Source organism: Gopherus flavomarginatus, chromosome 12 (genome assembly GCF_025201925.1).
Source record: "Gopherus flavomarginatus isolate rGopFla2 chromosome 12, rGopFla2.mat.asm, whole genome shotgun sequence".
NCBI lineage: Eukaryota > Metazoa > Chordata > Testudines > Testudinidae > Gopherus > Gopherus flavomarginatus.
In genome coordinates this window covers 18,944,799-18,957,691 of record NC_066628.1, presented here as the reverse complement: position 1 = coordinate 18,957,691, position 12,893 = coordinate 18,944,799, and the positions used below count along the sequence as shown (strand labels likewise).

General features: G+C 41.2%; 1 pseudogene; it reads left to right on the top strand.

The window, feature by feature from the left end:
- The first annotated feature begins 8,396 nt into the window (after positions 1 to 8,396).
- LOC127032540 (olfactory receptor 5V1-like) lies at positions 8,397 to 9,329 on the top strand (annotated as a pseudogene).
- Positions 9,330 to 12,893: the final 3,564 nt, after the last annotated feature.

The following is a 12,893-nucleotide window of genomic DNA, read 5'->3' as shown; positions in this document are numbered from 1 at the left end:
TGGAAAAATATCCAAACTTGATATTACAATTGTCAGTGACGCACCAAATCAAGAAAAGTCAGAGGTGATATATATATATATATATATATTTTTTAATAAAACCATTATCTGGAGCCACTATTACAAACATAAAGCATCTTCTTTTAAAAACCAAACACTTTACTGTGGGTGACTTGTACAATTATATTTGCATAACACCAACATGGCTCAAACCTGGGATCTCTGGATGGAAACACCTGAGCCAAAAAGATGCAACTTTCTTGGCTAGTGATGTAGCAGGCACAACAATCTGTAGTTGGCCTAGTCACCAGTAGCAGAGGTCAGACCATCAGCTTGAGCAGGTAGTGCTGATACTTCCAGAATTACCCTGGCCAGAGAAGCCCATCCCAAGATCACAGACTTCGCAATTCGGTTCTCCATACAGGCCACCACTTGCAACGCTGACACCCTTGGGTTGGTCATCAGCATCAGAGATCAAACTTGGTCCTCTGGACCTTATTACATGAGCCTCTCCTGTGGAGCTAAATAAGCCCCCTCTCTCTCCTTCTCTCAGCCAGTGCTATAGCAGACTCATCACACTGTAGCTGGCCTAGCCATGGGTAGAGGGGGACAGAGTGTCACACTGAGCAGGCATGGCTTACACTTAAATGAAGCTGTTTCACTAGCCTCCAGCCCATACCATGCACCTGACAGCATTGCTCCCTGGGGCTCCTCTCCAGGCAGTGACAGCCCTGTGAGAAGCTGGGCTCAGGGACGTATCACGGGGGAAGCGGACAGGACAGAGGGTTTGCTCAGAACTCACGGGAACCATTTTCAGGAGGGGGGACAATACTCATGCGTGCGCCCTCTCACTCCCTACAGCAGTCGGTGGTCCCCACAGGCACTCTGCCCTCCTCATTCCCCCTCTGTGTGGTTGCATCAGCCATCAACCCCAGTTACCCTTCCCTGCACAAGTGCGCTGTGCTGTCTGGTGGGGAGTCTACAAGCAGGGACCTGGATCAGGGGAGTTAGAGGAGGTAGAAAATCCAGGTAGAAATCAAAACCCGGGGATTTTTTGGAGGCTTTCGGTAAACAACAAAAATGAAGGGCCCTATTTTTAAGAGAGAGAAAGAGGTCAATATTTCATAATCATGACTCATTAAATTGGCCCAGTTTTCAAAAGAAGGGTGCTCAGTACTTCAGGGCCCTTACGGGCATCTCAAATTTGGCATCTGAAATCAACAGTCACGTTTGACAATCTTGGCCAAAACATACACTAATTAGTGTGCAAGAGCCCCCAACCCCCTGCCACCATTAAATATTTAACAGATTCTGCAAGGACCTTGCTAGCAAACTAATACCTTATTCCACCAGTAGCTTCTTTGAAATAAACAGTGCAAAATACTATTTACTGGAATTAGGGTATCGCAGTGTGGTCCATAAATAACACTCAGAAGATCTGAGCTTCAAACAGAAGGCTGGTCTAAAGTTTAACTAAAGAAAACCTGGCAGGAGACATTTTCAAAGCTGTAAATGGGGATTTAGTGCCCAACTCCCATTGACTCATCAGGGATTTGGGCACCTGACTGCCTCTTTATGTCTTTGGCATTCGTTCCCAACCACACTAAATAGTAACACTCCCATGGACTTCACTTGCAGAGGATTGGAGCCTTGGGGCTTTTCATCTTCAAAGTGATCCACGCAGCGTAACTCATTGCTACTCACAAACTGCCTGGGTCGTAGGTGTTGTGTAACCCAGCTTTAGGAAGGTGGAAGAAGGATGAGATGAGATAATGCAGCATTTTCTTCTTTATAACTTTATTTTATTTGAATGAAAATGAGTGGAGAGGAAACACGTATCCATTGATCTGTGTGATGGTGTATGACAAGTTGGAATCTCTTACATGACCTCTTCATTCAGGATGTCAGGGAGTGGGACATCGATTCTCCCATCTGTCTTGCCGCTGTCTCTCTCTCTCCCTCATCCACCTCAGTTCTCTCATTAAAGAGACCTGTATTTGCCTATGAGGACACCCCAATTCTGCTCTTCCACTTGGTTCACTGTGATGGAGATCCATTGCCAAAACTGAACCCGATTTATGCCTCGCACAAGAAGATGAGGTCTCCTTGGCAAATATGCTGATGGGCATTTTTTCATCACTTGCAAGGAAAAGTTAATTATACATATCTATATACATATATAGATATATATAGATATATATTCTTAGAAATTAAAGAAAATCAATGTAATAGAGTTAAACTTTAGACCTCAGAGGGGAAAAAAGGTAACAGAGGGTCAGGCTGATGAGAAGGGGGGAAAGAGAGGACAGTTGGACAAGGGTCCTGAGCTCACAGGGCCCCCCTGAACATCTGTAACTGGGGTGAAATGGGAGGAGCTGGGAATCCAGAAACAGGATGTGTGCTTGATTGGCCTGAGAGGGAGACTTCTAACCTCAGGAAATCTGCCTCTTAACCAGCTGCTCTGCTTATTGCAAAATAACAACTCCCAAATTTAAACAGTAAACTTCAAGGGCCCGATCCATCATGCTTCCTGCTCTCCTGGATAGATTCTCGGGGCTCGATTCATAAAGAAATTAGACATTGGGATGCTGAGTGTCGCAGCGCTTAAATTTTAGGCACTTGGAAAAATCACTGCCCTTCACAAAGCCTGAGCTTGCCCCCCCAGCTGCCTACACAATGACGGATGGGAGAGAGAGATACCTAAGAAGGGGATCCACAAAAGCCAGCATGGGAGGCGAGGAGCCACCTAAACTAGCTAGTGGGAGATGCTAAGCCAAGAAGTGCTAAGTCCCGCCACTCCCAGGGAGTTCAGGGCCTAAAGCCTGATCTACACTGGGAGGGGGAGCAAAGGGGGATACGGCATCAATCTAAGTTATGCATCTTCGGCTACGTGAATAGTCTCATTGCTCTCATTTGTTGGAACTAAAGAGGATTGCTTGAGTGCTGACCCAGCCCAGTGTTACTGGTAGCTTGTTACAGAGAGTGAACATCAGGGATCTTGTCCCAAGGGGAACAAAACAGCATTTAAACCATTCTCAAGAAATCAGCTTGAGTCTTGGAGGCAGCTCAGGAAAGGCTCTTTGTTCCACTACCACAGATAACCCTACCTACCTTGAGTGGTTTCACTGCTCCGGATAAAGGGTCCAAGGATCACATCCGTAGACCTATTGGATATCTTGAGATGCTTTATTCTGGGTGCAGATAGATTAGATAGTCTACCTACCTACTTATTGAATTGACTAAGAAAACAGAGAAAATCACAAGTCAGAGTGATCTCTCCATATCTATAATCTCTGTTTAAAAGGCAGGTGAGTTAATTCATATTCTTTTTTGGTTTAATCTTTCAATTTAAAAGGTCCAGAATCTGCTGCACTTATCTAGGGGTGGGTCTCTCTGCAGAGTCCCATTGACTTCTGCTCACACAGTTTGTTACTACACAGAGGTCGTGGCTGGCAACCTAGCTACAATATGAATCACTCAGCTCTCCCTCTTGCTTTTAGAGTGACCAGACAGCAATTATGAAAAAGAAAGACAGGAGGCGGTGGGTAACAGGACCCAAAAATCGGGAATGTCCCTATGAAATCGTGACATCTGGTCACCCTACTTGCTTGCAACAGCACTGAGACAAATGAGATCAGTTGGTGCATGTTAGCAATAGTGTGTGTTTGTTAGGGGGTGGTGAGATTGGGGGCCGTAGAATCTCTGGAGATGGCCCTTAGCTTTGGAGTTCACTTTGCACAGAATCTGCCTGTGGCATTCAGGTTCTAGTGTAAGATTCCTTTGCTTGGGCATTAGTCTGATGAGTCGATAATGGGGAATTGATTCAGTTGCTCCCTGGCAGACATTTGGGTTTAACTATTGATTTGGTATTACACAGAACACTGGCTCCATTTCTATTTCTACTAAAAATCAATGTCAAAATAGCCACTCACTTCCAAGAGGGCAGCACAGATTTTCTTATGTATGAGCAGCCGGATATTCAGACTTGCAGAACACTAAGTCAAAAGCCCCATTAGATCAGACTTTCGAAGAAACTTTAGAGATTTTTAGATGCAAAGTCCCATTAATTTTCAATCAGACCCTTTTTCAAATTATATCAGCATGCCTAGAGAGTTTTCTGGGCACATTCCTTTATTATGATCATTCTTAATTTCTCTCAGTATCACAAAGAGTGGATTTTAGAAAAGAAGAAAGAAATAGCTTTCACAGCATACTAAATCTTTCAGCTTAAAAAGAAAAAAGCTGTTATCTAAAATGCATCCCCATGTGTCACCAATAAATCCTGGCTGAACAGACTCTGTAGGTTTGGGTAGTCAGGAGTCTTGTTAAACCCTCTACAGAATTCCTGCATTTCAGGTGCTCAAATTCATTCAGGCTCCTTTGACTTTCCTTCACATTATCACAGTGCCTTAGTACGTTGTCTTCTGGAGGTCACTAGCCATGATGTCTCTCATTCCTAACACGTTCTTGAGCTGCTTGTTCATGCCCTGCTGGGTTTGTCTATATTCTAGTTTGCCATAACTGCTCCCCTTCAAGGCAGAGTTCTTCATACTTCCCCATCTTCTCTCCTTGTTTCTTTTTTATGTTTCTGTCTAATGGTGAGGCAACATCAATTAACATGGGCTTGTTTGCTGTTTTTTCTACAACTATGTGTGGCCTGTTTGACCACACCATTTGGTCTGTGACAATTGCCAGATACCATAAATCTTACCCTCTTCATTCTCTAGAGTGCTTCCACTTTAGTGTTAGTAATAGCGCATCGTTTGTGGCAAGCATGGATTTATACGGTCTCCAGTGCAGACACTTGGTAACCTCACTGTGTCTGTTCATATATTTTCTCCCAGATAGGCTCTAGCAGTTGCTCAACACATGCTCCACCATCTCTTCCTTTTTACAACATATTCTGTGTCTTGCAGAATAGTTCTGTCAGAACATTATATTTCTTACATAATAAACCTTTAACGACTTTAGTTGTCCCCTCATAATGAGGCTCTGTCTCTCTTTTTGAGAGATCCTTCTGTAAGCCATTAATTTATTAATCTTCTGTCACCAATAGGTTTGATCTCTATTGACCACTGTCAAAGGATTGCTTTCTGTGTAAATCTTTCAAGTCTTTTATTTATTTATTTATTTATTTTTCAGCAATTTGCTTTCTCCTTTCTTTCATGTTTCGTGGGTTTGGATGCAGCTCAGTCATGGCTTCTTATTGTAACTAGATGATCTTTACTCAGGTTGACTCCTCATATTTTGATGTTATAGACTTCATTATCAATAGCTTCTTTCACAGATAGCAGAGTTTTCCTTCATCACATCATGGGATGTATGTTCAGTCAATTCTTGATTGCTATGCAATACGCTAGGCATCACCAGCAGTTGTCTTCTTTGGATGTCAATTTTTTTCTTCTCCTCTTGATTCCACTTGATCACTCCAACAATGTTCTGTACTATTGGCATCCCACACATATTAATGGCTCAGATCAAATTCTTAGACTTGAGTTTTGTCCATAGAGTACTTCCTATACATCTGTAATATTCTTTCCTCACTTTTTTTTTTCAGTTTCTAATGTTGTAGCTCTGACAGTTTCCCTCATTCCAGGATATCTGTAGGGGTCAGGCTGAGATATCATGGATAGTTCCTTGCTTGTAACTTGTATGTCATCAGTTTGTTCCACTCTGGCCATCTTTACAGATGCTGACACACACGTAGCAAAGCCAACCTGTAGCTTTATATCTTCAACAAACTTTCCCACACATCATCAATCTCTGTAACTCCTGTTTGTGACTATTCCTGTAGTTTCAGCTTGCCCATGTCTAACAAATTAACCAGTTGTTGATCTTTGCTGATATGACAATCACAGTTTATCTCAACAAGCATCTATGTCAGCGGCAGCATCGCTACAAAAAATGGCACTGGTGCTAAGGAATCCCCTTGAAATATTTCTCTTCTAATTTGGACCTCATTGAAGATACTCTTCTAGGTAGAGTCAAGTGTTCCAGTTAAGCATAGATTGCTGTAGAAAGGAGATGATTTTTGGATGAACTTTGGACACTTTCCTTGTGTGGAGAGTCCCACATTCATGGATCACAAAAGATACAAAACAAAGAATGAGACCGTCTAACTTTTTCTGTGATCCTCCTGGAAAGTCTGAGTTGGTCTTTTGTCCCTTTCATATTTACTGAGTTTTTTGCTCAGGAGGCAGCATTCCATTGCAAGCTAGCTCTATCCACATTTTCTTTGCCAGATTTGTTGATAGAAATTTCCATGTAGTTGGTCAACCAACCATGTTTGGTCTATAATTCATAGATTACTGCGGCCGCTTCCTCCTACTTCTTTTAATGTTTTGGTATCAGGAACGATGTCTCTATTACTATCCATCTTCGAAATCTGTTCTTCAGACATTTATTAAGTTGTTCAAGCAAACAATCAATCTGTGTTGTAAGACATTTCAGCCAGAATCCATGCATCTCATCTGGTCTAGGTGGCTTTCCATTTTTTATTCTTCTCCGTACTTCATCTTTTTCTTTCTTTGGTCTTTGTGAATTCCTCTGTGCTGTGGCTTTCTCATTTTTTATCACTTTTTTAATCCAGTCTGCTGTCTGATTATATTGCACATCCTCAGACCAGATTTCCTTCCAGTAATGCTAAAACTCTCCCACATCATTTATTGGCTCTCTAGTTTTCCTGTTCTGCTTTTAACATTAATCAGATCAAAATTTCCTAGGGTCTCTGAAGTGACTCTTCTCTTGATACTAAGAACTTTGTGGGAAATCTTTCGAGTCCATGACATTAAGTGATGAGCTTCTCCTTACATTGTTCCTTCATAACTCTCACATCCTTTCATTCAGCTGATATTTCATCTCCAGGCTGTGTGCTGCTCTTTAAATATAATATTGTATAAATCAATACATCCTTCATATTTCCTGTACTTTCTTAGGGAGCTGCTACACTCATATTTGTCCTCATTTTCTCTTCCATTTGTGGTTTCTGTTAATCCTGTATTCTTGTTTCTACCAAAATGTTTGCAGGTGGGTTAACATGACTCATCCCCCTTTTCAGGCTTTCAGTCTCCATTTCTGTAAATATTCCTCTTTGCAGTTAAGCTCTATTGTCCAGTGAGTATATGTTCAGTCATTATTTTCTTGATTTTTCTTTCCTTCCAGTGTTGGAGCATTCATTTTTCTCCAGGCTCTCTGTTATGGTTTTGCCAAAATCCAACCTTAGATCACGTCTTGATTTGCACTGAGGCCTTTTCACTCTTTTGTTGAAAACTATCTCTGGTTTCCTTGGATACTTTGGACAGCTGCATGATATCCACCTGAGGTTACCTGCTTCCACACAATGCATCTTGCCAATGGAGGAGCCTGTCATACAGCTAAGATCTTTGAAGGCCCCCTCTATGGCATTCAGAATAATTACCAAGTTGCCTGTATTCTCTCTATTTGGTTGAGTTGTCAGTCTATACAATATGCTGGGTCTTAAACCAGTATTTCTAGGTACCTGGGGTTTGTTTATTTATTTATTATAGAAATCCTAGATATAATAATAGGGATGAATCCAATTATATACTATAGATATTAAATACTTTACAACAGTGGTTTTGAACCTGTGGTCTGGAGGTACGTAGACCATGTCTAAGTTTTTCAAAGAGGTCGGAACCTCCATTCAAATTTTTTAGGGGTCCACAAATGAAAAAAAGTGAAAAACCACTGCTGTACAAAAATTACAAAATGTAATAGACAAAGAGATACTTATAGAATTGACCAGATCCCCAGTGGGTGTGACTCAGCCATAGCGCCATTGAAGTAAAGAGGCAGGATCCCCAAGTGGAGTAAAAACAGTTGTATCTGTGTTGATGTTAGAGGGACAGATGAAAGAGTTATTAGGCCAGAGAGACACCAAGTGAGCAAAGGACTTTATAGTCTGCTTGTTAAGGCCCTCACCCTGGATGCAGGAGATCAAGTCTCCTTTCTTTAGTGACTTTGATTATTTAATCACAGTGGAACAGATTCAACAGGAGACGCTAAGCGAGGCCTGTATCAAGCTTTCCCTTAGTCCTAGCCTGGCAGGGATTTTGTGAATACCTGTCGGGCCTGAATCTGCAATTTGGGTGCTTAAAGTGGCAGTTACGCAAGAGGAATTTGGCCCCTATCTGGCATATTTTGTCTCTGTACAACACACAAATTCCAACCAGTTCATTGCTGTCTATTTCTCTAAATCTTAAAATCTTAAAATCTAATTAAAGATATATATTGTACAGGATAGAATAGGGCTTTCTTTGCATTCATACAACTGAACAGATAATGTCCGCATGCCAATTTAGTTCATTTATGTTGTGTTAAATTAAATTTATTTATTTATTGGTCTTACAGGTTACAGTTTTCCCAAATAAATATCAATGGAAAATCAAACCACAGTGACCTAATTTATTCTCCGGAAACTTTCCAGTGACCCACAGATGCAGATTTTCCTCTTCTCAATGTTTTTACTTATTTACCTAATCACTCTGGGTAGTAACATAGTGATCATGGTGGTGATAAGAGCTGATTCTCATCTTAACACCCCAATGTACTTCTTTCTCTTCCATTTATCCTTTGTTGATATCTGCTATTCCTCAGTCACGGTGCCTAATATGCTGATGAACTTCCTAGTAGAGCACAAAACTATTTCTGTCAATGGCTGCATTGTCCAGATGTTTTTCATCCTCCTCTCTATTGGTGCTGAAATTTTCATTCTCTCGGCCATGGCTTATGACCGCTACACTGCCATCTGTGACCCATTGCGTTACATGGAAAGAATGAGTAAAGGGATCTGTGTTCAGCTGGTGAGTGGGGCATGGACAATAGGCTTCTTCCATGCCCTGCTTAACACTGTTTTTACCTCCAAGTTGCGTTTCTGTGGGCCCAATCAAATCAACCATTTCAGTTGTGAACTCCCTCCTCTATTACAACGATCCTGCAATGACACCCTCACCAATCAAGTGGTGCTTCTTACTTCTGTTGTGATATTTGGGTCAAGCTCCTTCCTCCTCACATTGATCTCCTACATTTTCATCGTGTCCACCATCCTGAGGATACGCTCTGCGGAGGGCAGGCGTAAAGCCTTCTCCACCTGCAGCTCCCACCTTATTGTGGTTGGTTTATGGTACCTGACAGCCTTTTTCCAGTACACAAAACCGAGCTCAGTCTCCTCTGTGGTTCTGGATGAAATATTCTCCATCCAGTACAGCATCTTGACCCCCATGTTAAACCCCATCATCTACAGCCTGAAAAACAAGGAGGTGAAAATAGCACTAGGGAAAACGTTGGGGAAATTGAAGTTTCTCAAGTAGTGCTGATGATCTTAAATTAAGTATATATATATTTTTTTAAATCCAGGAGCAGAGAACTATGGCTAACTTGTGTTTGAGACAGTCTCACGTCAGGTAACTGATGGCCACATTGTGATAACCTCAACTGCTTTAAATCAGTATGGCTCCAATAAAGTCATTGGGACAAGTAGTAAAAGAGTCACTAGAGCACAGGGGCCTGGACCCTGGATGTCCTACATCCATAGTGAGTGCTCTGAGCACCAGGCCAGAGAGTCATTCACACATGTGAATCTCTCTCTCCTTTCCCCATATCTGTTTAATCTGGCCCACTGACTTCAGAGGAGCTATGGCCAATTTATACCAGCTGAGCATCTGGCCAATTTTATAAAAATTTCTTTATGTATTGATTTCTCAGGGGTTTGTTTTTGACTAATTTGTTAAAACAACTGATATCAAATAGTTATCTTATTGTACTTTACCCTGTTAAAATATCATAGATTTTTTTTTCAATCATTAATTATAATAAATAGTGGAGCCAATAGCCTTGTTTCTCAGGTAGGACTAGATCCACAAAAGAACTTAGGTTTGAACAGGAGAGTTAGAGAGAGATCCCCAGGAGCATATCTCATATCCCCATGGTTAGGGCACTCGCATGGGTGGGGAGAGATCCCCTGTTTTAATCCTGTCTCTTTATCAGGCACTTGAAGCATGGCCCTCCCACATCCCAGGTGATTACCCTTACCATTGAGATAAAAGTTGAGTGGTCTCCTCCGTCTAATTCCTTCTTCCTTTTCCCACCTGTTTTTTTGTTAAAAAATGCCTTAGGTGCAGTTAGAGAATTTCCACCTGAGAACCCTCTAAACAGAAGGAGGTATCTTGCTCTAGAGGACATGGGGACTGAACTCTGACAGAGGAGGGGTTTAGAACACACCCTTCTCCTCATCCTCTTCCATTGGCTAAGGAATCATCTATCGTGATGTTAGGACATAAGAACAAATGATAGACCATCCCAGGTCAGATGGTCCATCTGACCAATGGTCTATCTTGCACAGTATCCTGTTTCTGACAGGGGCCAGTGCCAGATTCTTCAAAGGGCAATATGAGCAAAACAGTCCATTATTGAGTTATCCATGCCTTGTTGTCCAATTCCAGCTTCTAGCAGTCAGAGTTTTAGAGACATCCGGAGCAGCGTGTCGCCTCTCTGGCAATCTGGACTAAAAGCCATTGATGGACCTATCCTACATGAATTTATCTAATTCTTTTTTTTAAATCTTTCTTCAGTAGAAGAAAAAGGGAACAAGTGAAGTTAAAATGAAAGCCTGATTTAAAATTTTACATTTCAAATGCTTTATCTGTTTTGCCACCTTGTCTTTATCTTTAATAAAATGTTATAAAGTGGGATTTTTAATGGTATGTTTGCCAAGGTACTAAGAAGAGTGACATCTCTGCATGCCAGATTCTAAACCTTGTTTAAAACACATTAATGTGGGACATTGACTGAGTTATATGGACATTTTGGGCCTGTCTATGGATCCAAATTAATACACAGAAACTACTTTGGGATCTTTGTGGGTTACAGATGTTGCTGAAGAGAACTGCTCAATTCTGACATTCTGTGTGATGGGAACATAAGAACTGAGTCCAAGCTGATGGTTATATCTAGCTCAGTATCCTGTTTCTAACAGTGACTAGAACCAGAGGATCAGAAAGTTTCACAGTAGAGAGCTGTGGTATATTCAGCTCCTCACAGTAGAATTGTATATAAATAGACATTGGCTTAATGTCTGAAACATGTTTAATATCCCTTTAAAATATGTTTTCAGAGTTAATTAAAATAGCCCAAAATATTTGTATCTAAACCTTTACTGAATTTTGCTACATTAAGATAAAAAATGGAATGTGTAGCAAAAAATCTTCCACTATCTAATTTTGTCATCTTCATGCCATCAGTACATGCAAAGAACACCCTCCCAAGAGTCGATCAGTCCAAACCATCACCCTCACCTTACGAAAATCCTACAGAAAGAAAGAGAGGAGGTCTCCACTGAATGGGCTTCTTCATTTCTGTTTTTGTGAATCTCGTCTGATCTAGAGACGTGACACAGCATGCACTTGAATGTTTAGACTAAATGGACATACTCCTACAGCCTGTCTGCATTCAGACCTCCCACTGAGGCTTACAAAACTTCCACTTCTAGAGCACCTGAAACTAACTTACATTCTGTATGATTCCTGTGACGTTGCAGTCCATATGATTTTATAAAAATATGCTAATGGGTGAATATCAAGTAACTGGAATATGCTTCATTCAAAAGGTATTGCTACACAGCTTATTGTCTACTGAGTATGGTCATCCTATTTGTATAAAGATATCACTCTTGTATCTGAAACTAGAAATATGAAATTTAACTCTGAGGGCCTATTGTAAATATGCAAAGTGTGGGCCATTAATGGTGGTTTGGAATCTTAATGACTCCTATTAATCAGGATAATTGACTGTCGATGGCTCTATTTGTAGGCAAGCCTTCCTGTGAGCCAGCCTGGAAGGAATGAAGGCTTGGGTTCTCACGGTGACATGAGATAATGGCACATGAATTGGATTCCATCTTTAACCTGGTGTTTTTCCATTGTGAGGAGGGAAGGGAACCCAGAGGGACAAAGGATTCCCGCCTTATGCAAAAGATATATAAATGGGTGGAATAGGAAAAAGTGGAGCCATCATGAAGAATCCCCTAGCTACCACCTGAGCTGGAACAAGAGCTGTACCAAGGGAAAGAATTGTGCCCAGGCTAGGAAGGTGTCCAGTCTGAGGAAAAAACTTACTGAAGTATCTCTGAGGGAGAGATTATCTGCATTCAGTTTGATTAGAGATAGATTTGCGAGTTTAATTTTATTTTGCTTGGTGGTTTTGTTTTGTCTGTTACTACTTGGAATCACTTAAATCCTACTGTATGTATTTAATAAACTCACTGTTTACTTATTAATTAACTCAGAGAATGTGTTAATACCTGGGTGGGCAAACAGCCATGCATATCTCTCTATCGGTGTTATAAAGGGTGAACGATTTATGAGTTTACCCTGTATAAGCTTTTTACAGGGAAAAATGGATTTATTTGGATTTAGACTCCATTGGGAGTTGGGCATCTGAGTGTTAAAGGCAGGAACACTTCTCTAAGCTACTTTCAGGTAAACCTGCAGCTTTGGGGCAAATAATTCAGACCCTGGGTCTGTGTTGGAGCAGACGGGCATGTCTGGTTCAGCAAGACAGGATGCTGGGGTCCCAGGCTGGCGGGGAAAACAGGGGTAGAAGTAGTCTTGGCACATCAGGTGGCAGCTACCAAAGGGTTTCTGTCACCTAACCGATCATAGTCCCAAACCTGCAAACAGATTTACACTCATGCTAATAGTCTGTAGTCACACTTAATTTCAATAAAATTATTCATGTTTACAACATTCACAGGAGAAAAAGTTTTGCTGGATTGGGCGTTATATGCCTGGTAATATGAGCATTTGTATTTTCACTAAACCTACCAAATTGAAAAGTGAGATCTGCAAGACGTTAATTAGGCCTGCACTTTCAGAGGA